Genomic DNA, 27,967 nt, shown 5'->3' with positions numbered 1-27,967 from the left:
TACTGAGGTGCTTCCCAGCCCATTGTTTTTTCAACATGGGAGATTAACAAGAGCTGCTATCACCTCAGCAGGAACAGCTGCTGCAGCAGCCGCCCTCTGGGGAGCCCTCACAACAGGCGGTGCAACGTTGTTCCTGGTCTGGGTCCAGTCGTTCGACTAGGAAGTTCACCACAAAAAGCAGGAAGGAAGGAAGGTCCTATTGTTCGGCGTGATTATCCGCCGGTTAAGAATGATTCCTCTCTTTCTACGGTACCATACATTCCAGGGGCTAAGTGGAATCTTCGTGAAAGTTCTACTAATTCTTCTTCTACTTCTGTCTATAATTTTTTCAGACCAAGAAATGTTCATTTAAATCAAAACATAAGGAATGTTCCCTATGCAGCAACCCGCTCCCTGATGCATATGTTAAGAAATTGTGTCAACTTTGTATTGACAAGGTGATGACGGAAGAAAGCCCGGGGTTTAATTTAGGTCTAAAAACTTTAATTAAAGAAGAAATAGGCTAGGCTTTGCGAGGGAATTCTGAGCCCAGGCATTCTCCTCAGGACCCTCACTCAGATTCTGATATCTCAGACATTTCTTCCTCTTCCCTCTCTTCCTCTAATAGCGAGTCTGATAGACAATGTTTTCCTCTGAATGAGGTTGATGCCTTGGTGAAAGCTGTCCGAACTTCCATGGGCATTGTGGACACTAGACCAGAAAAATCTTTGGAGAATGTAATGTTTGGGGGATTAGGTCAGAAAAAGAGATGTTTCCCCATGAATACTAAAATTAAAGATCTCATTGATAGAGTGTTAAAAGCCAGAGAGTAAGGGCAGCATTCCTCCCTGCTTCAAAAGGAGGTATCCGTTTGATGCTGCAAGTTCCTCTTGGTCAAAGGCACCAAAGAAGTCTTCTCTCCCCTTCGACATGGACCGATGAGCAGATACCTTTTTGAAAGGTGCATGGGAGACAACTGCAGGAGCCCTGAAACCAGCAGTAGCAGCCACCTGCACATCCAGAGCCCTGATGGTCTGGCTGGAACAGCTAGACAACCAACTGAAGAAGGGTGTCTCCAGGAAGGAGATTATTTCTTCCCTTCCCCTGGTCCAGGGTGCAGCGGCCTTTCTTGCTGACGCGTCTGCGGACTCAGACTGCCCTATGGCTTAAATGCTGGCTTGGAGATGTACAATTCCTTGTGAGGGAGAATATCTTTTCGGCCAAACCATGGATGAACGTTTGGAAAAAGCTGGAGTCCTAAGAAGGGGTTTCCGTCTGTATTCTCTTAAGAAATCATTTCGGAGAAAGAAATTTGTCCGAAGAAGAGTTTTTAGAGAACAGGAAAAATCCGAAGAAAGAGGTCGCAAATGTAGAGGTCTACTCTTTCATTCTTCTTCCAAAGATGAGCAGAAGCCAGGGAAATCACAATCGGCCCAGGTGGGAGGGAGATTGTCGTTGTTTTTCCCGACTTGGGAACGTATTTCACATAGCAGTTGGATTTTGAGCCTAATTAGATTTGGTCTTAAATTTCAATTTCAAGCCCTTCCTTACAGAATATTCATGATTATTCTCTCTAGTTCCTCACCAGAGCAGGAGACAGCCCTCGTATTGGAGATTCAAGACCTAATAAAGAAAAACGTCCTGATTGAGGTTCCGAAAACAAAAGAGGGATACAGATTCTACTCCCTGCTCTTCCTGGTCCCCAAACCAGATGGGTGCTTCAGGACAATCATAAATTTAAGATCCTTAACCATTTCGCACCAGAGCCTGTTTTTGCCTTCGTGACCGGGCCAATTTTTTCAATTCTGACCACTGTCACTTTATGAAGTAATTACTCTGGAACGCTTCAACGTATTCCCCTGGTTCTGAGATTGTTTTTTCATGACATATTGTACTTCATGATAGTGGTAAAATTTCTTCGATATAACTTGCGTTTATTTGTGAAAAAAACGGAAATTTGGCGAAAATTTTGCAATTTTCAAACTTTGAATTTTCATGCCCTTAAATCAGAGAGATATGTCACACAAAATAGTTAATAAATAACATTTCCCACATGTCTACTTTACATCAGCACAATTTTGGAACCCAAATTTTTTTTTGTTAGGGAGCTATAAGGGTTAAAAATTGACCAGCGATTTCTCATTTTTCCAACAAAATTTACAAAACATTTTTTTAGGGACCACATCATATTTGAAGTCACTTTAAGGGGTCTTTATGACAGAAAATACCGAAAAGTGACACCATTCTAAAAACTGCACCCCTCAAGGTGCTCAAAACCACATTCAAGAACTTTATTAACCCTTCAGGTGCTTCACAGGAATTTTTGGAATGTGGAAGAAAAAAATTAACATTTATCTTTTTTCACAAAAATGTTACTTTAGACCCTTTTTTTATTTTCACAGGGGTAACAGGAAAAAATGGACCCCAAATTTTTTTGTGCAATTTCTCTTGAGCGTGCTGATACCCCATATGTGAGGGAAAACCACTGTTTGGGCGCACTGCAGGGTTCGGAAGGGAAGGAGCGCCATTAGACTTTTTGAATGTAAAATTTGTCTGAATAATTAGCAGACGCCATGTTGCGTTTGGAGAGCTCCTGATGTGCCTAAACAGTGGAAACCCCCCACAAGTGACACCATTTTAGAAACTAGACCCCTTAGAGAACTTATCTAGATGTGTGGTGAGCACCTTGAACCCCAAGGTGCTTCACAGAAGTTTATAATATTGAGCTGTAAAAATAAAATTTTCACATTTTTCCCACAAAAACGTTTTTCATCCCTTAATTTTGCATTATCATAAGGGTAGTAGGAAAAATTGCACCATGAAGTTGGTTGTGCAATGTCTCCTGAACACGCTGATACCCCATATGTGGAGGCAAACCACTGTTTGGGCGCACGGCAGCGTTTGAAAGGGAAGGAGCGCCATTTGACTTTTTGAATGTAAAATTTGTTTGATTAATTAGCGGACGCCATGTTGCCTTTGGGGAGCCCCTGATGTGCCTAAACAGTGGAAACCCCCACAAGTGACACCATTTTGGAAACTAGACCCCTTAGGGAACTTATCTAGATGTGTGGTGAGCACCTTGAACCCCAAGGTGCTTCACAGAAGATTATAATATTGAGCTGTAAAAATAAAATTTTCACATTTTTCCCACAAAACCGTTTTTCATCCCTTAATTTTGCATTATCATAAGGGTAATAGGATAAATTGCACCATGAAATTTGTTGTGCAATTTCTCCTGAACACGCCGATACCCCATATGTGGAGGCAAATTACTGTTTGGGCGCATGGCAGGGTTTGAAAGGGAAGGAGCGCCATTTGACTTTTTGAATGTAAAATTAGTTTGAATAATTAGCAGACGTCATGTCGCATTTGGGGAGCCCCTAATGTGCCTAAACAGTGGAAACCCCCCACAAGTGCCACCATTTTGGAAGCTAGACCCCTTAGGGAACTTATCTAGATGTGTGGTGAGCACCTTGCACCCCCAGCAGCTTCAGAGAAGTTTATAATATTGAGCCGTAAAAATAAAATTTTCACATTCTTCCCACAAAAAATGTTTTTCATTCCCTAATTTTGTATTATCATAAGGGTAACAGGATAAATTGCACCATGAAATTTGTTGTACAATTTCTCCTGAGTACGCCGATACCCCATATGTGGGGGAAAACCACTGCTTTGGTGTACGGCAGGGTTCGGAAGAGAAAGGAGCGCTATGTTGGCTGGGATAGGCAGCAGACACCATGTCACATTTGAAGAGTCGCTGACATGCCGAAACAGCAGAAACCCCCACAAGTGACCCCATTTTGTAAACTACACCTCTCAAGGAATTCATCTAGGGAAGTAGTGAGTATTTTTTACTTTTTAAATTTATACCATTGGGCAGTGAAAAAAAGCATAATTATATTTTTACCGCTAAAAAATGTTTTACCCTCAGATTTTACATTTTCACACAGGTCAATGGGTAAAAATGGTGCTGAAATGTGTCACACAATTTCTTCTAAAAGTGGCAATACCCCATATGTGGCTGTATCGTACCGCTCAGCCATACGGCGAGATCTGGGGGGGACGGAGTGCTATTTGACAATTGGAGAACAAATTATTGTAGAATAGGAATTTGGATTTGGGAGCACAAAATTTTCTGAATTTCTTTTGGGGGGCAAGGGCCATTTCGTTTTTCCAGAGCCTTTCTGCTACCAGTAACTTGGAAGTCCCTTATATTTTTAACAGATGATGGACCTGAGTGGGGACTAGCTTTTTTTGAGGACTGAGTTGAAGCTTTTATTGGGAACATTTTACGGAACATTTATCCGGCGCTCTAGGCTAAGCACTTACATCGGGGTTTCCATCTAAATTTCCAAGTGATATAATTCAGATGAAACCCCTGCGGGATCCATTCACTGTAATGAGGCAGCAGAGTTACTCTGGACTCCGTCTGGCCTCTGTTTAGCGGTGTCCTTTTTTTCAGAAGTGCACAAAACTGTGGCCAACCGCACTTTTATGCACGCCTAAAACAAATGACACCGTGGGATCCCTGGCTAGACGGCGTCCACAGTGGCATATGCCTCATTACAGGGAATCTTCCGTCAGGGTTCCGGCTGAATCACGTATTTCAGAGATTTACACGGAAACTCTGGTGTAAGCGCTCAGCGCAGAGCGCAGGATAAATGTGGGCAGAGCCTTACTGCGATCTTTGGGAGACATAATAAACAAATCAGTAGCAGGTGAAGAATTGGTTTTATTTATTTTTTACGCCGTTCCTACTGTGATATAACTGATTAGATTACTTTATTCTTCAGGTCGGTGCGATTACAGAGATACCAGATTTATATCGGGTTTTTATGACTGACAGCTGTCACACACTAAAAGACCCTTTTTTTTTTGCAAAATCTAGTTTTTGCATCACCATATTTTGAGAGCTATAATTTTTCCATATTTCGGCCGACAGAGTCATGTGACGGCTTGTTTTTTGCGGGACGAGTTGACATTTTTATTGCCACCATTTTTGGGTACGTGACATTTTTTGATCGCTTTCTATTCCGTTTTTTGGGAGGTAAAATTAACAAAAACAAACAATTTAGGAATTGTTTTTTGAGGGTTTTTTTTATGCCGTTCTGCGTGTGGTAAAAGTGATCAGGCAGCGTTATTCTTCTGGTCAGTACGTTTACAGCGATACTACACTTACTGTATTTTTTTTTATGTTTTGGCGCTTTTACACAATAAAACAATTTTATAGAAAAAAATATTTTTTTTGCATTGCTTTATTCTGAGCGCTATAACTTTTTTATTTTTCGGCTGATGGAGCTGTATGGTGGCTTTTTTTTTGCGGAACAAGATGACGTTTTCAGCGGTACCATTTTTATTTCTATTTTGTTTTTTGATCGCATTTTTTTCCACTTTTTGTTTGGCGATATGATGAAAAAGCATATTTTTTTTGCTCCGTTTTTTATTTATTTTTATTACGGTGTGCACAGAAGGAGTTAATTAGTGTGACAGTTTTATAGATCGGGTTGTTTCGGACGCGGCGATACCAAATATGTGTACTTTTTTTGGTTTTGTAAAAATATACAGATTTATTGGTTTAATATTTTATTTATTTATTTTTATTTATTTTGTGATTTTTTTTTTAACAGTTTAAAAACTTTTTTTTAACTTTTTTTTACATTTTTACTTAGTCCCTGTATGGGACATTAATTTTTATTTTTCTGATCACTGATCTCATGTAATGTAATAGACATGTATTACATTACATGAGATCTTCGCTGACTGTTTCACAGTCAGTCTCCTGCCTGGCTTCAGCTGCAGGCTGAGCCAAGCAGGACACCATATATGGCAGATCTGGAGGCGGTCATGTGACTTCCAGCTGCCATAGCAACCCCAGGTCCTGGAAGGTATCAGGGGTCGTCGGAGAGGTAAGTAAGACGACCCCCTCTCCTCCTATCTTCTATATGCCGAGATCACTATAGATCGCGGCATATAGAACATAGCAAAGGGTTAACATCACTGGGACCTGATCCAATCAGGTCCCGATGATGTCCCCTGTCAGAGCTAACGCTCTGCACCGGAATCGCAGCGCTTGCAGGACCCTGGGGGTCCTGAGCGCTGCGAGACCACCCACCGTTTTTAAACGTCGGCGCTCCACAGAGACGTTTATCTACAGTGGGCGGTCAGGAACCGGTTAAATAGTTTTCTTAAAATAGATACCTTTAAAATGGAATAATTAAAAACGACAATAAAATTACTTTTTCCCCACTGTTATATGGTGGTCTTGGATCTTAAAGACGCATATTACCATGTTCTCATTCATAATGATTATCAAAAGTATTTGAGGGTGGCCATTGAAATAAAAGGGGTAGTTAAACACTTCCAGTATACCCCCTTTCCCTTTGGGTTGGCAATAGCCCCGAGAGTTTTTACCAAACTAGTGGCAGAGGTTATGGCCCATATAAGAGAAAAAGGCATCTTGATAATCCCTTACCTTGATGATTTCCTGATAGTTGGGGACTCCTTTGTACAATGCGAAGCCCACCTTCAAGTGACAATTTCTGTCCTAGAAGGCCTAGGTTGGTTTCTAACTCTGGAAAAATCTAGGTTGACCCCACAAAAGGCTCAACAGTTCCTGGGGGTCATTTTAGATTCAGAAAAACAGTTATGCCATTTGTCAGAGGAAAAGATTGCAAAAATCCAGGGCCTAGTGAAACAATGTATGGATAGACCCTCTATGTCACTCCGTAGAGCCATGTCATTATTGGGGACCCTGACCAAGTTTTAACGTGGTGCGTTGGTCCCAATTTCACTCAAGGGCACTTCAATGGGAAATATTATATAACGACTCAATTCTAGATGGTCATCTAGACCAGGAATTCACCTTGGCCCCTCACTCCTTACAATCCCGTCGTTGGTATACACTAATCTTTCTAGGGGAGTCCCTTGGGAAAGTAAACCTACTGCAGTCTTGACTACGGATGCAAGTTCTACAGGTTGGGGAGCTCATTTTGAAGGTTAATTCAGGGGACCTGGTCAACCAATGAGGTACAGTTTTCCTCGAATGTTAAGGAACTTTTGGCGGTTGATCATGTTCTCAATGGGTTCCTTGTATATTTACAGGGCCAGGATGTCCGCATACTCTCGTACAATCAAGTGACAGTAGCATATATAAATCATCAAGGGGGAACCCGTTCAAAAGACTTAATGAGAGTAGCAGACAAACTTCTTCAGAAAGCAGAAGAACATTTTCTCTCCCTTTCTGCTGTAGATCTAAGAGGAAAAGAAAACGTCACAGCAGATTTTCTCAGCCGCAATTCCCTAAAAGGAGAATGGTTCTTGAACCCTCAGATATTCTCCAAGATTGTTGCAATGTGGGGTCTTCCAACAGTGGACTTGTTCTCGACAAAATACAATCGTAAGGTGGCAACGTTTTGTTCTCTAAACCCCAGAGAAAGGCCCCTGGCAGTGGACGCCTTCATGATTCCCTGGGAGTTTCCTTTGGCGTATGCATTCCCTCCCATGGTCCTACTTCCGTCAGTCATAAGGAAAATCAGGGCAGACAAAGCCAGAATAATCCTCATATGCCCCTTTTGGCCCAAGAGACCATGGTTCTCTTGTCTCCGGAGAATGTCAATATCGGACCCCTGGGTCCTTCCGGAAATTCCGGACCTTCTCACTCAGGGTCCGTTTTCCCATCCTCCAGCCTCAAATCTCCATTTAACGGCATGGAATTTGAAAGGGCACTGTTAACCAGCAAAGGGTTTTCCACGAATTTAGTAAACACTCTCCTATGTGGCAGAAAGCCCGTTACTACTCGTATCTACGCTAGAACTTGGAGGAAGTTCCTGTCATTTTCAGAATTCAAACCAGAGGATGGGGTCCCTATTGGGAAGATACTAGAATTTCTACAGCGGGGATTAGAACAGGGCCTAACCACTAGTACATTGAAAGTACAAGTTTCGGCTTTAGGAGCCTTATTTTCTTTTGATATAGCAGCTAATTATTGGGTAGCACGGTTTATAAAAGTCTCCTTCAGGTGTAGACCTATTATTAAATCCAGATCCTCTCCCTGGGATTTAAACCTGGTCTTAAATGCCTTGACTAACCCTCCCTTCGAGCCCCTAGATTCAGCCTCCCATAAAATTATTCTTCTTAAGACAGCCCTGTTAGCTGCCCTGACTTCGGCCAGAAGAGTAAGTGACATACAGGCTCTTTCTATATCCCCACCGTTTACTCGAATTCTGGATGATAGAATTGTGCTAAGGCCTGACCCAGCCTTTCTTCCAAAGGTAGTCTCACGATTTCATAGGACTCGAGAGGTAAATCTTCCAAATTTTTGTTTTCCCCCTAAAAATCAGAAAGAGGAGAAACTACACACATTAGATGTTAGGAGGTGCGTACTTAAATATCTGGAGGTCTCACAGAGTTTTAGGAAAGATCGTTCCCTATTTATATACCATCAGGGGGCTAGGAAAGGTTGTAAAGCTTCAAAATCTACAATTGCGAGGTGGATTAGAGGCTATCACCCTCGCCTACTCTTCGGGAGATAAGGAAGTACCGGAGTGGTTGAGGGCACACTCCACCAGAGCAGTAGCAACCTCCTGGGCCGAGAAGACGGGGGTTTCCATCAAAGACATATGTAAGGCTGCCACCTGGTCTTCTCCCTCCACCTTCTATAGGCATTATAGGTTAGATTTGGGTGATTCCTCTGATCTCACCTTTGGGAGAAGGGTGCTTCAGGCTGTGGTCCCTCCCTAATCTCCTTTCGTCTCTGTAATTCTCTCGTGGTGCTGTCATGGGAGAACGAATAAAGCCTTAGTTACTTACCGGTAACGGGATTTTTCGGAGCCCATGAGAGCACCCTTATATTCCCTCCCTACATTGGTGTTTTGCACCCCCGTTGGGTTATTTTCCTTTTTTGCTCCCTTGAAGGAAGTTAGTTAAAGTCATTGGCTTAAAATTAATTTGTGTTTTTTGTCTTGTTGTAATTAACCTTGGTGGTCCTCTCATGCTGTTAACTTAAAATGAGGCGGGAGAGAGGTGCTGTTTTGATCTGCTACAGGGACTAAGGAAAGACAGGAGATCTGTCCCTACAATAGAACTAAACTAGATCCCTACGATGTAACGGGGAACCTGATCCTGCGATCAGACCCGCTAAAGTCCTCGGCTAGTCTGTGCGAAGACCTATAGATGTGAGGGAGGGATCCCTACAAGAACTAGGGACTGGGATAAGTTTGGACACCTCCTAGCAGAAATAGTAGCAGTCAAAGACAAACACACAACAAAAAGCATAGAGGTCAGAAGACCTAGCAAAACTAACAGAGAACGGCAACAGAGCACCAAGCTAGCTCAAGAGTAGTAAATACAATGAAGTCCAGCAAGGCCAGGAGGGCGAAGCCGGATTAAATAGGCAAAAATGGTCATGTGACCAGCAAACTAAAAAAAAACTAACAGGAGAGTTCTAACAGTACCCCCTCTTCTAAGAGGATCCTCCGGATCCCCTAGGCCCAGGCTTACCAGGAAACCTCCTGTGAAAAGCTCTGACAAGTCTGGAAGCAGAAACATCATCCGCCCTCACCCATGAGTTATCCTCAGGTCCGAAACCCTTCCAAGCGACGAGATACTGCAAACTCCCTCTATACCGTCTAGAATTTAGGATGCGGGAAATTTCATATTCCCCGTCCTCCACCACCGGAGGAACAGTGGCAGGGCGTCACCATCCGACACATCAGCTTTTTTCAACAGAGAAACATGAAACACCGGGTTAATCTTCCAGGACGTAGGAACCTCCAACCTAACAGCAGATTGGTTAACTATCTGAAGCACCTTAAAGGGCCCTGCGAACTTGGGACCCAATTTTTTAGAAGGAATCCTCAATCGCAGATTCTTAGAGGACAACCAAACCATGTCACCAACAGCAAACAAAACCTCTTGCCGTTTCCTATCAAAGTACCTCTTAGATTTTTTGTTAGCCTCCTGAAGATTACCACGCACATCCGTCCAAACTCTCTCCAAATCACCGGAAAAATTCTCCTCCTCAGGCACAGCCGAAACCAATTTGGAGAATGACCCAAAAGACGGATGTCTCCCAGAACAACAAAAAAAAAGGCGAACACCCAGCAGAAGAGGATGTATGGTTGTTAAGAGCAAATTCAGCAAGTGGCAGAAACTCAGACCACCCCTCTTGATTGTCTGCCACAAAACAACGCAAGAACTGCTCAACATCCTGGTTCTTCCTTTCTGTCTGGCCATTAGACTCAGGATGATATCCGGATGAAAACGACAAATGAACTCCCAACCTGTCACAAAAGGCACTCCAAAAACGAGCCACGAACTGAGGTCCCCTATCAGAAACAATGTCAGTAGGAACACCATGTAGTCTGACAATTTCCTTGACAAAGGCCTTAGCGAGTGTCTTAGCGCAAGGCAGTTTGATGAAGGGAACCAAGTGACACATCTTGCTAAAACGGTCCACGACCACCCAGATGACCGTGAAACCTTCAGAAGGGGGAAGGTCAGTAATAAAGTCCATAGCCAGATGTGTCCAAGGTGCACTAGGAACCTCCAGAGGGCAAAGCAACCCCGCAGCAGGAGCATGCGAAGACTTGGATCTAGCACACACAGTACATTGGCGCACCCACTTAATGACTTCCTTCTGCCATCCAGGCCACCAAAAACTGCGACCCACAAGTCTCTTGGTCTCAGAAATTCCTGGATGACCTGCCAACCGAGACTCATGACACTCAACAAACAAATCTCTCCTAAAGGTCCTAGGCACAAACAACCACCCATGGGGAGTGTTAGATGGAGCATTCTCCTGAGCTTTAAGAATCTCATCCTCCAAAACGGAGTCCAAAGCAGCAATCACAACACCTTCTTGTAAAATGCTCTCCTCTTCCTCCTCAACACCGACCATGGGAGAAAGGGTATGTGCACACGATGCAGAAATGAAGCAGAAAATTTCTGCATCATTTCTGCATCTCCCTGGCAGAAAAAACGCATGCAGATTGTGCATGCGTTTTTCCTGCAGAATACATGCGGATCCACATGCGGGTTCACATGCGTTTCCGCATGTGGATTGACAAGCGCTTTCCAGGCGATTTTAGCATCACCTGGAAAGTGCTTGACAACTAGGTCACACTATATAAATCCATGCAAACAGCATGGATTTATATAGTGTGACCCGAGAGAGTGTATATACTTACCTCCGATGGCCCGCGCTGTCCTGCTCACTCCGTTCTCCCAGCTGCCGGCAACTTTGAATTGAAAGACCTGCCGACGTCAGCGTCACGTGACCCGTCACATGACTCTGACGTCAGCGCAGGTCCTACAACTCACTGCAAGTGCCGGGAACCAAGCGGGAGCACTGCGCGGGCCGACAGCAGGTAAGTATACATTTATTTTTTATTTTATTCTTTTTTTACAGCTTTTTTAATGGTACCTGGGTGTGGATGAGACTCTCCTCTCCTCCACACTCGGGTACCATCCGCATATTAGAACGCGCCAATAGCGCAAGTACAGATGCTGTCTTGCGGAATTGGCGCGTTCTAATGCAAGTCAATGGCGGCGAAATCGCCGCGTTTCCGCAAAATTAATTGACATGCTGCGGATTTTTGACCGCAGCGTTCACGCTGCGGAAAAATCCGCATCATGGGCACAGCACATGCGGATTTCCATTGGGGAACATTGCTTCCCTTCTACCATGCGTTTTTCATGCGTTTCCGCGGCGTTTACGCAACAGCAAAAACGCCGCGGAAACGCATGAAATACGCATCGTGTGAACTCAGCCAAAAGCTGCGAGACAAAGCATCCGCTTTAACATTCTTGGTACCCGGGATGTAAGTAACGGAAAAATTAAACCGCGAGAAAAAAAGTGCCCACCTAGCCTGACGGGCATTCAAGCGCTTGGCAGCATCAAGATAGATCAGATTTTTATGATCAGTGAAAACCTGAATGGGAAATTCAGCACCTTCCAAGAGGTGACGCCAGTGTTCAAATGCGAGTTTAATCGCCAGCAATTCCCGATTACCAATATCGTAATTAAGTTCAGTCTCAGAAATTTTTTTTGAAAAAAAGGCACAGGGATGTACTCCATCCTTGTTTTCCTGAGACAACACCGCACCGACCCCACCGAAGAAGCACCAACCTCAACCAAAAATGGCTTAGTCACATCAGGCTGCATAAGGATGGGAGCAGAGGTGAACCTCTCCTTTAGAAACACAAAAGCTTCAATGGCCTCAGAAGTCCACTGAACCGCATTAGCACCTTTCCTGGTGAGATCGGTCAGCGGTTTGACAATAATAGAAACATTTTTTATGAATTTTCTGTAATAATTGGCGAAACCCAAAAACCTCTGTATCGATTTCAAACCAATAGGCCTAGGCCATTCCTGCACAGCTTGAACTTTAACCGGGTCCATCTCAAAACCTTCACTGGAGATAATGCAGCCCAAAAAACTAATTCTCTGTACAGCGAACTCACATTTCTCCAGCTTACCAAAAAGCGAATTGTCCATTAATAACTGTAATACCTCACGTACGCTCCGCCAATGAGACTCTAGATCAGGCGAATAAATCAGAATGTCATCCAAATACACAACCACATTTTTGCCGATTAAAGGTCTAAGGATGTCATTAATAAGATTCTGAAAAAATGCTGGAGCATTGGTAAGACCAAAAGGCATCACCAGATTCTCAAAATGACCCACAGGAGTGTTAAAAGCAGTCTTCCATTCATCACCCTCCTTCATGCGCAACAAATTGTATGCCCCCCGGAGATCAATTTTAGAGAACCACTTGGCCCCCACTAACTGGTTAAATAAATCAGGAATCAATGGCAGTGGGTAAGGATTGCGTACAGTAATTTTATTAATCTCACGAAAGTCCAGACAAGGACGTAAACCGCCATCTTTTTTTTTTACAAAAAAAAATCCAACAGCCACAGGAGACTTGGAAGGCCTAATGTGACCGGCGGCCAAGCTTGTCTGTATGTATTCCTCCAAAGCCTTTCTCTCAGGAATAGTAAGATTAAATAAACGACTTTTAGGAAGAGTCGCTCCAGGGACAAATTCAATGGTACAATCATAGTCTCTATGGGGAGGCAAAATTTGTGACTCCTCCTCAGAAAAAACTCTCCAAAAATCCTGAATAGGTACAGGTAATTCCCCTTTTTCCACCGCAGCAATACGTCCGTTACAACACTTGTCATAACACTTAGGGCTCCAGGACTTAATTTCATTGGTAGACCAATCCAGTACAGGATTGTGCAATTTTAACCAGGGTAACCCCAATATTACTGGAGAAGGCAAATTATCCAATACCACCAAATCCAAATTCTCTTGATGAATACCATTAATAGTGAGGGGAAATTCACAGACCTTATGAGTAACACTCTTCAAGGGAGAGCCATCAACAGAAACCACAGCAATAGGGGATGACAAAGTTTTAGGTTCTAATCTGAGTTTTTCCAAGAATCCCCCATCAATCACATTCAGAGTAGAACCACAATCCACAAATACCCGAAATTCAATTAATTCATCCTGAGCAGCGGTAGTAGCAGATAGGAATACTCCCTTAGAATTTAAACAGGCAATACTTGCATGACTGACCATTTTTTTTTCTTTCTTCATACGAAGCACACAGTTCTTAATAAAATGACCAGAATTTCCGCAATAGAAGCACAAGCCTTCAGAAAGCCTGCGGTCTTTTTCCTGAGAGCGGGGTGCCATCGCTCCAATCTCCATCGGCTCTCCATTGTCAGCACAGACCCTCTCAGGACTCGGAGCTAACATAGCTGAGGATTTGCTCTCATTAACCCTTGCACGCAGTCTCCTGTCCACCCGTATAGCTAATTGCATTGCCTCCTGCAAGTTTCCAGGTGTGGGATAAGCAATCAGTAAATCCTTAACCCTTTCACCTAGCCCTGCAAGAAACAAGCTTTCAAAGCTGAATCGTTCCACCCCACCTGGGCAGACCACCGACGGAAGTGAGAACAATATTTTTCCACATTACCTGATCCCTGCCTCAAACGTCTCAATTCAGACTCAGCAGATGAGACACGATCAGGATCATCGTACAACAAACCCAAAGCAGAAAAAAAACTATCCACTGATCTAAAGCACGGATCACTAGGTTGGAGAGAGAAGGCCCATCCCTGAGGATCTTTGCGCAAAAGTGACATTATGAACCCTATGCGCTGTGATTCATCACCAGAGGATCCAGGTCTCAAACGAAAATACAATAAACAAGCATTTTTAAAAGAAAAAAAATCTTGTTGTTCGCCAAAAAATAAATCAGGCAGACGTACCTTTGGTTCCACAAAATGTGCTCCAGAACAGCTACTCACGTGTTGTTGGAGCTTGGCCACCTCCAGAGAGAGTCCCTGCAAGCGTTGAGCCAAATCTTGAACCGAGACCATGATGGAAACTGGAGGTCTTTCCTTAGAGAAATTTTTCTGGCTGGACTTACTGTTATGATCTGCTACAGGGACTAAGGAAAGACAGGAGATCTGTCCCTACAATAGAACTAAACTAGATCCCTACGATGTAACGGGGAACCTGATCCTGCGATCAGACCCGCTAAAGTCCTCGGCTAGTCTGTACGAAGACCTATAGATGTGAGGGAGGGATCCCTACAAGAACTAGGGACTGGGATAAGTTTGGACACCTCCTAGCAGAAATAGTAGCAGTCAAAGACAAACACACAACAAAAAGCATAGAGGTCAGAACACCTAGCAAAACTAACAGAGAACGGCAACAGAGCACCAAGCTAGCTCAAGAGTAGTAAATACAATGAAGTCCAGCAAGGCCAGGAGGGCGGAGCCGGATTAAATAGGCAAAAATGGTCATGTGACCAGCAAACTAAAAAAAAACTAACAGGAGAGTTCTAACAGGTGCTGCCCTTTTTAACCTGTAGGTTTCCTGTCCTTGATGGGCGGATCCTCTCTCGTGGTGCTGTCATGGGCTCCGAAAAATCTAAGTAACTAAGGCTATTTCTTCTTGTGGGTCCCAATAGGATGTTTTTACATTAAACAAATACTAATCTGCTACCTGGAATGCGTATTCCAGAAGAATGCTGGCGCTGGGAAACCAACGAGCGCCATAGCGCAGCTGTTTTTTGAGTATACATGTGATTCATTAGCTGCATGGATATCTATTCCACACCCTCTCTGAAGAAGCGATTACGTGAAATATGCGTTAGTGGTGCATGTGCGGGTAACTATAACATTCTTATGTTAGGAAGTGTTACTTTACATCTGATTGTTCTGATAGCACATGCTTTTTTACTCCTACTGCATATGTGGTTGGCATTAGTTATTTTACACCTATAATCTTTTTTCTGGAATAATTTTGATTTTCTGATATTATACACTTTTATTTGGTATATTTGATATACCTTCTACTTCCAACACATCTTGCAATAGGAATTTGTTCCAACTGTAGTTCTTTTCTGACGCCACTGGGTGGAGACATTGCTCTGCACTTCAGCAGCTCCACTGTGTGTAACCAAATATATATATGTGTGACTATTGCTCTTTTGCACAATTATTTAATTCTATTATTTTGTTTTGCACATTTACTATTTAATACACTGTGTTCCAAATTATTATGCAAATAATATTTTCTCAGATTTTCCCAAATTACCTATATGAATTGCAGTCATTGTAATTTTCCAGTCAAATAACTATTAGAGTACAATTGAAAGGTTTTTGTATAAACTGCCTATGATAACAGTATATTTTTAAAAAAATAAAAAACTCAAACTGCACTCAAAATGCAAATTTTGGACGCGCCCCAATACCCCTTTGAAAATTTGGACGCGCCCCAATACCCCTTTGAAAATTTGGACACGCCCCAATACCCCTTTGAAAATTTGGACGCGCCCCAATACCCCTTTGAAAATTTGGACGCGCCCCAATACCCCCTTTGAAAATTTGGACTCGCCCCAATATCCCCTTTGAAAATTTGGACGCACGCCAATACCCCCTTTGAAAATTTGGACGCGCCCCAATACCCCCTTTGAAAATTTGGATGCGCCCCCATACCCCTTTGAAAATTTGGACTCGCCCCAATACCCCTTTGAAAATTTGGATGCGCTCCAATACCTCTTTGAAGAGACTTAGAGGACGGCCTCCTGAAAACAATTTTCCCATTATTAGGAAGTGGGTCTCCCATTGTGTTTGCATATGCAGTGAATGCAAGGGTTGCCCAAAATTTGGAGGCACTCCAATGCCCCTTGGAAGAGACGTGGAGGAGGGCCTCATAAAAATAAAAAAAAAGATGTTCCCATTAGAAAGGAGCGGGTCTCCTATACTTGTAATGCCCATGTACTAAGTGTATGGGCTGACAAACATTTACCCCTGGGAGGTATACATGAACATACTGTATAAATTTTTTTTTTTACGGGCATGATAACCACCCTTTAAAAAAATTATGTGGATGGTGCATCACGGACCACGGTCACCCTGGAATTGAGGATGAGAACAAGGAGGAATATATCCAAAATCAGGAAGCGTATACCCATGTGTGGATGTGAAAAGGTGCATGGGAATACACCTCCCAAAAAAAAGACACTTGATTTGAGTTTGTTGCACTGCTATCATTCGGTGGTGTTGAGAAGTCTGGCCCATTCCAGCACTTGTTCATTTTTATAAGAGTCAGCCTGTCAGCATTTTCAGTTGACAGGCGGATGTGCTTATCAGTTATAATTCCACCAGCGACACTAAAAACCCGCTCTGATAAAATGCTAGCGGCAGGGCAGGCCAGGACCTCCAAGGCGTAGAGAGCCAGTTCATTCCAGGTATCCAGCTTGGATACCCAATAATTATAAGGCACAGAGGAATCACGGTGGACGTTGGTACGCTCGGCAAGGTACTCCCTCAGCATCTAACCAAACTTTACACTCCTTGTGAGAGTACCCAGCGCCTCAGGGCCTGTGCGATGGGAGGGGCTGAGAAAACTCTCCCAGAACTTTGACAGTGTTTCCCTGCCTCTGCTGGATTGGAGTTGTCTCTCTCGCCTGTACTCCTTGGTTGTTCAACGAACTGTGACCTCTGCCGCCAGCAGTTTCAGATGGGAATTTTTTTTAATAGTTCTGCAACAAGGGCCTTCTGGTACTGCCCCATTTTTGAAGACCTGTCCGCCTCAGGAATAAGAGATATAAAGTTCTCCTAGCGTGGGTCTAGAAGTGTCACCAACCAGTAATGACTAACACCCAAAATTTTGAGAAGGCGAGGGTCATGGGAAAGGCAGCGTAACATAAACTCAACCATGCGTGCCAGACTGCTAACAGGCAAGACTTCCGTGTCCTCACCAAGAGGACAACTGACCATGCTCTCCTCCTCCTCTCTGTCCTCAGGCCATCCACGCTGAACAGACCGTCTGACAGTTGTGCAGGTAGTATATGTCTATAGCGCATGAAACTAGCTCCTCTTCTTCCTCCTCTTCCTCATTGTCACCCAATCCACGTTGGGATGAGATGAGGGTGGGCTGTGTGTAATGCATCCTCTTTGATTGTGAGCAGAGAGCATTTCACAAGACAGAGAAGCAGAATGGTGATGCTAATTATGGCGCTCACCATCTTGGTGGAGTCCTCAAAGTTTTGGAGGATGGTACATATGTCTGACATCCATGTCCACTCCTGAGGTCTTATGTGTGGAGTCTGAACTGAATACTGACGGCCTTGTTGATGCTGGTACTCAACAACTGCCCTCTTCCGCTCACAAATCCTTCCCGACATCTGCAGTGTAGAGGTCCAACGCGTGGGGACATCACACACCAGTCGGTGAGCCGGGAGCTGCAAATGCTGCTGAAGCACGGCAAGGGCGGCAGAAGCTGTAGCTGACTTTCTAAAATGGGCACACAGGTGGCGTACTTTGACAAGCAGATCCAGCAGTTCCGGGTAGGTTTTGAGAAACCGCTGAACCACGAAGTTAAGCACATGGGCCAGGCATGGTACATGTGAGCTCGCTTTGCCTCAGAGCCGCCACCAGGTTCCGGCCATTGTCACACACAACCATGCCTGGCTGTAGGTTCAGCGGTGTGAGCCACAGATCTGCCAGAGCTGTCCACAACTCTTCAGCATTGTGCAGTTTGTCACCTAAGCATATTAGCTTCAGCACAGCCTGTGGCCGCTTGGCTGAGGCAGTGCTTCCAGCTTGTGACTGATGTGGTCATTTCCGAGATGGAGGCTGAAGAGGAGGAGGATGAGGTGCAGGAGCTGTAGACTGTGAGGGCAACCCTGATTGACCTAGGGCCTGCAATCCTAGGAGTTGGGAGGATATGTTGCATCACAAGGTCCGACTGAGTCCCGGCTTCCACTATGTTAAACCCAGTGTGCCGTCAGCGAGATGTACTGTCCCTGCCCAGAAGCACTTGTCCACGAGTCTGTGGTTAGGTGGACTTTCTCAGTAACTGCATTGTTGAGGGCACGGCTAATGTTGTGGGACACGTGCTTGTGTAATGTGGGGACGGCACACCGTGAGAAATAGTGGCGGCTGGGGACTGAGTACCGAGGGATGGCGGCCGCCATCAGGTTGAGGAAAGCTTCCATCTCCTCGAGCCTAAAAGGCAACATTTCGAGCGCAAGCAGTCGCGAAATGTGGGAATTTAGTAGTGTGGCCTGTGGGGCGTATTTGCGCTTGCATCCCAAGGACTGGGCTATGGACAACTGAACACTGCGCTGGGACAAAGACGTGCTTGCTGATGATGCTAGTTGAGAGTGCAATGACAGGTGCAGGGCAGGAGGTATCTTCGCATGCACTATGGACAGGGGTTTGGCTTGCACGCACAGCAGCGGAAGAAGCAGTCTTGTCACCCGCAGATACTGTTTCTGGACCCTGGAGTTCGGCCCACAAAGTCGGGTGCTTTGCTGACATGTGCCTGATCATGCTGGTGGTGGTCAGGCTGGTAGTTTTGCTACCCCTGCTGATGCTGGCCTGGCAAGTGGTACAGTTGTACTGGCAACTTCCGTCGTGTTGATGTTACAGGGAACGGTTGCCTGCCTTCTGTCTGCGTCCACCACACTGCTTCTTCCTGCCTGTTGGGGTGCTCTGCCTCCCCCTGTGTGCTGCTGTCCTCGCTCTGCATGTCCTCCTGCCAGGTTGGGTCAGTTACTATATCATCCACCACCTCGTCTTCCACTTCCGCACCCTGGTCCTCCTCCTAACTTTCTGGCAATTGTCTCATCATCGTCCACCTCTTGTGACACTTTCCCACGTCACCTTCATATGTGCCATGGCTGCTCAAATATTTGGGCATCGCTGCATGCGATCTCCTCTTGCCCCGCTTCAAGTGGACCAGGCGAGAGGCCCGAATCTATAAATGGAAAGTGAACATCTCTTCGGAGTGTCCAAGTGTGGGATCAGTTGTCTCCGGGCACTTGCCATGGTGGGAGGAGGGAGGATCAGGGTGAGGAATATGCAGTCCAGACTCATGGCTACTAAGACTTAACCGTGTGGAAGACAGGGTGGTGGTGGTGGTGGCTAAGTGACTGGAAGCATCTGCTATCCAACCAATAACCTTTTCACACTGCTCTGTGTTCAATAGTGGTGTTCTGCGGTCCCCTATTAATTGGGACAGGAAGGTCGAGCGAGAAGATGTGGGTGTTTGTTGTGGCAAACTCTGCATGCACCATCACGTCCAGTTCCCCGTCCCTTGCCACGCGCTTTGCCCATTTTAAATGGAGGACAATATCTTCCACGCTCACTACAAATGGCTGAATTTGGAGAGAATTTATGTGATCCGTGTGACGGACAAAGCACAGTTTTAAATAGCTGGCCTGTACGTAACTATTTTTAACAGCGCCGACCTCGTGTCAATAAGTTCGCTGACACACTACAACAAAATTTCAATGGAGGCCAGAAATGGCAATATTTTCAGCGCAATTATATGTGATCCGTGTGACGGACAAACCACAGTTTTAAATAGCTGGATTTTTAGTGCTGTAATATGGAAAGGACCTGGCTATATTCTGCAGTGCCAACAAGCAAATGGCGCAGAAAAACTGAAAAACTGTGTTCTCTGGACTGCTTTTTCAGCAAATAATGAGGATTAAGTTAAAAAAAAGTTTTTTCCTGGCCCCTAAAATCTCAGGCTATTTCTACAAATATCTGTAAAAGCACCAGCAGACAGAACTGGAATGGACCCTCTTGCTATGTGCACTGCAGTCTACTATATACCCTACCTGCCTTCCTAGCACTGATATCACTGCAGCTGGATTAGTCCTCAGAAGGACTGTTAGTTGAGATGGATAGGTGTAGAATATGTTGTGGAATACCTACACTATCTAATAAACTCCCTGAAAGGGAGAGATTTGGTTGTTTATCCGACCTGTGTTTAGTTTCTCTCCTCATCTGAATCCTGTTCAGTTGCCTTCTGTCAGATGCAGATAACACACCACCTCTCTCTTTGACTTCAGCCAGACTACACTGTGTGCAGAATTATTAGGCAAATGAGTATTTTGATCACATGATACTTTTTATACATGTTGTCCTACTCCAAGCTGCATAGGCTTGAGAGCCAGCTACCAATTAAGACGTCATGGGGACATTCCTCCAGGAACTAACACAGTTTCTAACCAGGTTGAAGTTGAAGGATGGAGTGGCGGCACCAATTACCAAAAGCGGGAATCTCCGTCCACAGACTGAACTACAGGAATTGAAAGAACAATTCAAAGCCCTAACAGCCCTACAGTAATCGACCAAAACCTCTGAACGGGTGATAGACTCAGACAGGACCTTTAGCCTGCTCGGGTTAGATAAATCAGGGACACAGTCTTCTCTAGCACAACAAATCACCATAAGGAAAGAATTCAAGATCCTGGGACAGATTGGAGAGTGTGAACACAAAGAGAGACTGTCTTATAGGAACTTGTTGCACCATATTGATGCAGGCTTACAGAAAGACTACCAGCCAGATGAGATCGTTGAGGGGGTGGTGAAAGCGATGAGCCAGGACTGAACCTCCGTAGTATGCTAGAAATGAAGAGTCAATTGACCTTGCAATAGCTGAAGATGATTTTAAAAGGGCACTATAAAGAAGAGAGTACTTCAGAATTGTTCCACCGACTCATTAACCTCTCACACAAAAATAATGAATCACCCCAAAAACAGTAATTAGTCTTACCGGTAATTGTATTTCTAGGAGTCCATCCTGACAGTACCATGGAGGACGTCCTTCTTATCCTTACTGGGACATGAAACACAGAGAGGTTAAAAGCCCTCCACCCCTCAGTGTTATTTCTAAGTACCACACCAGGATGGTTGCAACAAACAAAATTTTTTTTATTACAATTCTACATAACAATGTTACTTCACACTGTTTATAGCATAAGGGGAGGGAACTAACTGTGCTGTCAGGATGGACTCCTTGAAATACAATTACCGGTAAGACTAATTACCGTTTTCCAGGACGGCCCCCTGACAGCACCATGGAGAATACCAAAGTATTGATTTTAGGGTGGGACCACCGCATGGAGAACTTTCCTACCAAACGCCATTCTCTGACTGGCTACAACATCTAGCTTGTAATGTCTAGAAAATGTACTTAGGTTAGACCAAGTTGCGGCCTTACAAATCTGCTCTACCGAGGCCCCCCCCTCTCTCTGCCCAAGAAGTGGCCATTGATCGAGTCGAATGAGCCCTCAATTCAACAGGAGGAGTATTTCCTTCTGCCGAATAGGCTATACCTATTGTAGACTTAATCCACCTGGCAATTGTCTTTTTTGACGCTTTTTAACCTCTATTTCTACCCCCAAACTGGACAAACAGGCTGTGATCCTTTCTCCAACCCTGGGTGGCCTCTAAATAAGTGATGACTGCTTGCCTAACGTCCAGGGAATGGAACAAGACTTCCTTATGATTTTTAGGATTTTGGCAGAAGGATGGAAGTACCACTTCCTGATTTATATTATGGGTAGAAGCAACCTTGGGTATAAAAAATGGATCGAATCTAAGAACTATTCTATCTTCATAAATCTGTACGGGTCCTTTTGTGGATAAGGCATGTATCTCACCCACCCTTTTAGCAGTTGTGATTGCTACCAGGAAAGCTGTCTTAAAGATGAGTCTGCCTATGGTCAAGTCTTTGGACGGCTCGTATGGATGTTTACAAAGAGCATTAAGTACAAGATTGAGGTCCCAGGGAGCAACAGATCTTTTAACCCATAGTCTCAATCTCTGAACCGCCTTGGAAAACCTAGCTATCCAAGGATTCGCTGATATCTGCATATCAAAGAATACGCTCAGGGCGGAGACCTGGACTCTTAGCGTACTTGGTTTTAAACCCTTGTTAAACCCGGCCTGTAAAAAATTCAAAATCTTAGGGATATTTGGGTTAGAAACATCGATAGCTGAGTCTTCACATTCTGAGCAGATTTTTTTCAAAATCTTACTACATATGGCCGAGGTCACCGGTTTTCGACTGGCCTGTAGGGTTGTTATCACCTGATCAGAAAGTCCTCTGGACTTCAAGATCTGCCTTTCAGCATCCATGCCGTAAGATGCAATGTGTCTACTTCTTGGTAGAACACAGGACCCTGATGAAGAAGGTCCTTCCTCTAGGGAAGCTGGACAGGGTCTTCCAGTGCCATCTTGGCCAATAGAGGAATCCAGCTCCTCCTCGGCCAAAAAGGTACTACCAGTATTATCCTTGCCTGATCCTCCCGCCCTTTCCTTAGTACCCTCGGTATCAGAGCTAACTGAGGGAAGGCATACAACAGGCCCTTGTTCCTTGGGATAGGGCGTCTATTCCTTCCGGATAGTCTAGCAGATTTAGGGAATAATATTCTCCTGGCCTTGGCATTTTCTCTGCTTGCAAAGAGGTCTATTTCTGGAGTACCCCAACAATGGGTAAGATTGAGGAAGACCTGCATATTCAGTTTCCACTCTGTGTGACATATCCTCCGTCTGCTCAGGAAGTCTACTATCTGATTCTGAGCCCCTGTAAGTGGACAGCTGTTATAGATAGGGCTGTTCTTTCTATCCAAAGAAACATCTTTGTAGAAAGGCTCTGCAGTAAAGGGTGTCTTGGGCCTCCCTGATGCCGCAGAAAAAGCCACTGCTGTTGTGTTGTCTGACAAGACTTTTATGTCTTTCCAGGAATAATGGTCTGTTCTGGCGGAGAACCTCCCTCCCGATAATTTGAGGACCTTGCACGAATTTCTGGGGACCAGGTTCCCTGAAAGAACTTTCCATCTACGTGGGCGCCCCACCCTGACTGACTCGCTTCGCTGGTAATTACTATGGCTGGGGAGGGGATCCAAGCTACTCCCACCTGGAGATTTTTTGGAAGCGTCCACCATACTAGGGACCTTCTTACCACTCTGGAAAGGGGCATTACTTTGTCCAAGGATATCTGACGCCTGTTCCTGGCCGACAGAACAGCTTTTTGTAGATGTCGGGCATGAAACTAGCTCCATCTCACACATGGAATGCAGGCCGTCATCAGTCCCAGGATCCTCATTGCACTTCTGATGGAGCAATGATTCCTTGGAAACTGAACGATCTCTCTTCTCAGTGACCTCTGCTTTTCTACGGGTAGAAATGAGCTTCTTAGGCAAGAATCCAGAGTGGCTCCCAGAAAGTTTTTCCTTTCCCCGGGATCTAGGTCTGATTTGTCCCAATTTATCAGCCAACCTAATTCTTGGAGGGTGACTGACTCCATCTTGAATCGTTTGTATCTTACCTAGTGGTTTAACAGTTTTAGGTTTATTATTGCTTGCGTTTCCCCTGAGGGTTTCCTGATGGAAAAGAGTCTTGAGTAGTGTCCCTGGAACCTCTCTACCCGGGGAACCGGACTTATGGCCCCTATTTTTAAGAGTTTCTTTACTTCCAACCACATGGGTGAAGTACCGGACACTGGCTGGGGATTGGTGAGAATAAACCTCTCCGGGGGTAACTGGGCAAATTCGATTTTGTATCCTGAGGATACGGTTTTTAGAATCCAAGGATTCTGTGATATTTTTTGCCAGCCTCTGAAGAATGACATTTGACGTCCCCCCTACATGTATGGCGTCATTGCTTTCTCGAGCCGGATGCTGAACTAAAGGGGGGGCCCTCTGCCCTTGTTCCCTTTGGGGTAACTCCATCTGCCGGACTTTCCTTTTCCCTTATAATCTGGCTTACGCGAGGGGCGGGCTCTCCAAAAGGGCTGATACCTATGAAGTTTATCCTCGGGGGAAACCCTTTTGTTTTTATCAGACGCTACCTTCCACATACCTGCCTTTGGTCGCTAAAAGAACTCTTAGGACCAGTGGTACTCAACGGCAAAGCCATCAACCAGACCATAATTCCTTTCATAGGCTGGGTGGAAGTGACTTTCCAACTCAGGGCCACAAAGAACAGCAACACCATCGAGCTTTTGGTACCTTTTCTCGTGACTAGTGATCAGAACATGACAGAGGAACCTATCCTGGGTTATAATGTAATCAGTGAGGTCATCACGAAACACAAGACAGGGGCGTTGGTGGTGGATGCAATCGCCACATCGCTCGCCATACCCAATGCTGTGGCGGAAAATGTGATTCATAGAGTAAAGAAAGCACAGAATACAATGGACCTAAAAGAAGTCAAGGTAGGCTTGCACCCAACCATCATCCCTGCAAACCAAATGGTGGGGGTGAGTTGTGCAGTCTGGGTAGAACCGGGAAGAAAAGTCCAGAAAAGACTGTTCATGCCAAAAGACTCCTCAGAACTTCCAGAAGGCCTAGTTCAAGGTGAGACTGTGCTCACGATTCCTACTGGTGGGTTTCCTCGAGTGACAGTACCGGTGATGAATACTACAAAACACGAAATTAGACTGGATCCAAAGACTATGTTAGGTTACATCGAAACCCTTAAAATGGTATATCCAGCCAGTATGAGACCCGCCCAGGGGTCTACAGTGAATTCTGTCTCCCCACCAAGGAACAGGAGTTGCCCAGGGGAAGAAATTGCACGACCCACCTCGGAGTTCTGGGATCCCCCAGTACCCCTGGAACACTTGTGTGCTGAATATCGAGCGGTAGCAAAACAGATGCTGAGAGAAGAGTGTCATGCATTCTCCAAAGATGACTCTGATATAGGCTGTATCCCATCGTTGCAGTTGAAAATCAATTTGAAAGACATGACCCCAGTAACCAGAAGTTACATGTCTGTGTCAAAACCATTACATCGTGAAGTGAAAGAATATTTACAAGATCTCATCAACAGAGGTTGGATCCAAACGTCAGTCATCTTATTCCTCTCCTATTGTCTGTGTTAGGAAGAAGGACGGTACGTTGAGACTCTGTTGTGATTACCGGGAACTAAACCGAAAGTCAGTACCTGATCGACACCCCATACCAAAGATCCAAGATAGGCTATCCAGCATATCAGAAAGTATCTGGTTCTCTGTCCTCTATCAGGGTAAAGTTTAATTTATTTATACAACAAAACCAAGAAAACTATCAAACCAGTGATGAGTGGCAACAATAGAGACGTTTCGGCCTGTTAATGGCCGTATTCAATTCAGTCGCTACTGCAAGAGAAGAACAGGTGTGTAAATACATGGTGACACTGTCAAATGATAAAATCAACAATAAAATTCCAGGACGTTTAAAGGGAACAAATACCAAAAGAGGGGGGGGGGGGGAACGGCGGGGGGGATAGAGAAAAGGAATAGGAGAGAGAGACATCAATATATACATATGTGTAAAATACATACTACACATTGTAATAGAGTAACCATTGGACAAAAGAAAAGTAAAATCCTTGCTTTCTGCTGGTTAGTATGTAGCCTAAAGGTTTAGGCTGTATTTCAAAGAAGAAGCACCACTGCGGTGGTAGACTGAAGGGCAGAGATATGATCACATTACAAGAACAATCATTAATGTTATAGGTGAGGTGTCAGGAATTCCAACACACACAGAGGGATGACAACAGGGGGATCTCGCAATATCTCGCTGTTGCCGTCACGCCGTCTGCCTTTCGTCCGGAGTCACGAGCACGCGATCCAGACTATTCACTACGTGGATATCGGCAAGCGACCAGTGAGCGTATGGCGCCACATCTCGGGGATTCCAAAGCCTGGAATCTGTGTTTAACGCCTTCCATGCGGTCACTGTCAGCTTCACGATAGCCCAATTATTAATATTCGCGGCCACCACCGGCCGAGTTTGCAATATAATACAGGCCTCGCCGGACGCCTTCGTTTTGGTTGCGTATATGGCTTCGGGGAAGGAAACTATTACAGAGCAAAAGAAACAAAACTAATACATTTTATGTTTAATCCAAAAGGAAGGCAGTGTTTAGGAAAAGTATATATATAAGGATGTTACAAAGGAGACATTAAAATACATAAGCAGTTACATAAAATAAACAGGATGAAAGAAGATAACTTACACTATACGATCACGGAGACGATTCAATATAGGTGGAGGAGGGGCTCCCCAGATGGATTATGCTGTTATTGAACAGGACCCGTTGCTTATAATTCTTATTCCCCCCTGGCAATGAGTGCTCCTGTCTTCTCCATGGGTTCTCTTATACCTAAGGGGAGATCTGGCCACACGCCCCTGGTGATGGCATCATGTGGGCCGGTCTCCAGCCTGTACATTTTTATTAAAATCGGTAACTTCTGCAATAACTTATCGCTCGTTGATCGCTGAAGCTTACAAACCACGCCGTTTTTTCTCTTATGATTTTATCTTTATTTAGAGACCACACATCGCATAGCTGCAGTCTGCTATTCTGGTGTTTTTGCGCTACAGCTCCCTAATTTTGCCTACAGCCCTGGAAAACTACCTATACATTCCTGGGCTGATTTGGTCACTAAACATATGGGTCCTGTTACTATTGGACGTATGGAACTCATAATATTTCATAGTTCATATCAGAGTCAGTTTGTCTGCAAATTTCCCTTTGAGGCTCGGGAAGCAGCCTCACGGTTGCACGCAAATTAGTGCAAGCCAGCATTTTAATTACCTCCTGCATCTTTCAGAAACTAGATAACACTCCTTGTCTGGCATTGTTTGCATAAGCTATTTCCGTGGCGTGTGCTAATTGGGGCTTTTGTGCTGAGGAAAATGGGATGGCTCGGTGCTGACAAGTGGTGATAATTTGCAGTAAGACACTGTATAATTGTCATCTCTGGACAAACACTACAGCAGAGGGCATGGGAGAAGGGGCTAATATTCTGTTAATATGTCCCTGACATTAGTATTTCCCTGACATTGGGGAATGGTGTATTAGATGGGCTACCTTTTTACAATCCAGGGGGAGCTGGCAGTGAGCAAGCCTAAGAAGAATAGAATGAGGGATGGTTATAAGGGGGGTTTAGAAATGAGGTCCGGTATGCTGGGAGCCACTTAAATATAGCATAGTAGAGTATAATACCTCGAGTAGTAGATGCCGGTATTTCTCAGGTTGTGGGGCGCTGTGGATGCTAGGATGGCGCTTGAGTATAGCGGCGCTATTAGCGCCTTGCTTGTGGGAGGCCGTACTATGTGTGTAGACGAGGGCCCTTTTCAAAGTCTGCATGGCCGCTGGACCGGAAGAGGCGGGCCGCCGGATGTGACGCTTGTTTGTGATGGTGCAGGGAAGTTTGTAACTGTGGGGACATGGTATAAACAACATAGCCCGTGTGGTGCGCATGCACTGTGTGTGCGGTAATGGTTACTGATATGTGGGTAGCCTAGGGGACGTATAAACACGGTGCCCAGTAGTGGGTGCTTCAGCAGTGAGTAGAGATAAGCATACAGGCTAATGTGTTGGTAGCTATGGCGACATACAGAAGCGGCGCTCCATGGTGGGCGCATGTACAGCATATGTGGCAAGCAAGAAAACGCTGCTAGTGTGTGTCTCCAGGGGGTAACTGAATAAAGGGTTGTCAGATCAAGCCCAGATATGGGTTGGGGAGGGAAGGGGGATACCATAATAGGACTAATGGTGAACTGCTATGGGTCTAAAATGGGTGGGGAAGGACAAAGGATGGTGAGTGGTGTCATGTAGGAGGCGGGGGTACACAGGAGGGCTACCTAATCTACTTACCCCA

The sequence above is a fragment of the Phyllobates terribilis genome, unplaced genomic scaffold, assembly GCF_046119375.1.
Source record: "Phyllobates terribilis strain yellow unplaced genomic scaffold, ASM4611937v1 Scaffold_1__5_contigs__length_1240528914, whole genome shotgun sequence".
Classification (NCBI taxonomy): Eukaryota; Metazoa; Chordata; class Amphibia; order Anura; family Dendrobatidae; genus Phyllobates; species Phyllobates terribilis.
The sequence above is the reverse complement of the archived record's forward strand: the minus strand, read 5'-3'. Positions refer to the sequence as shown.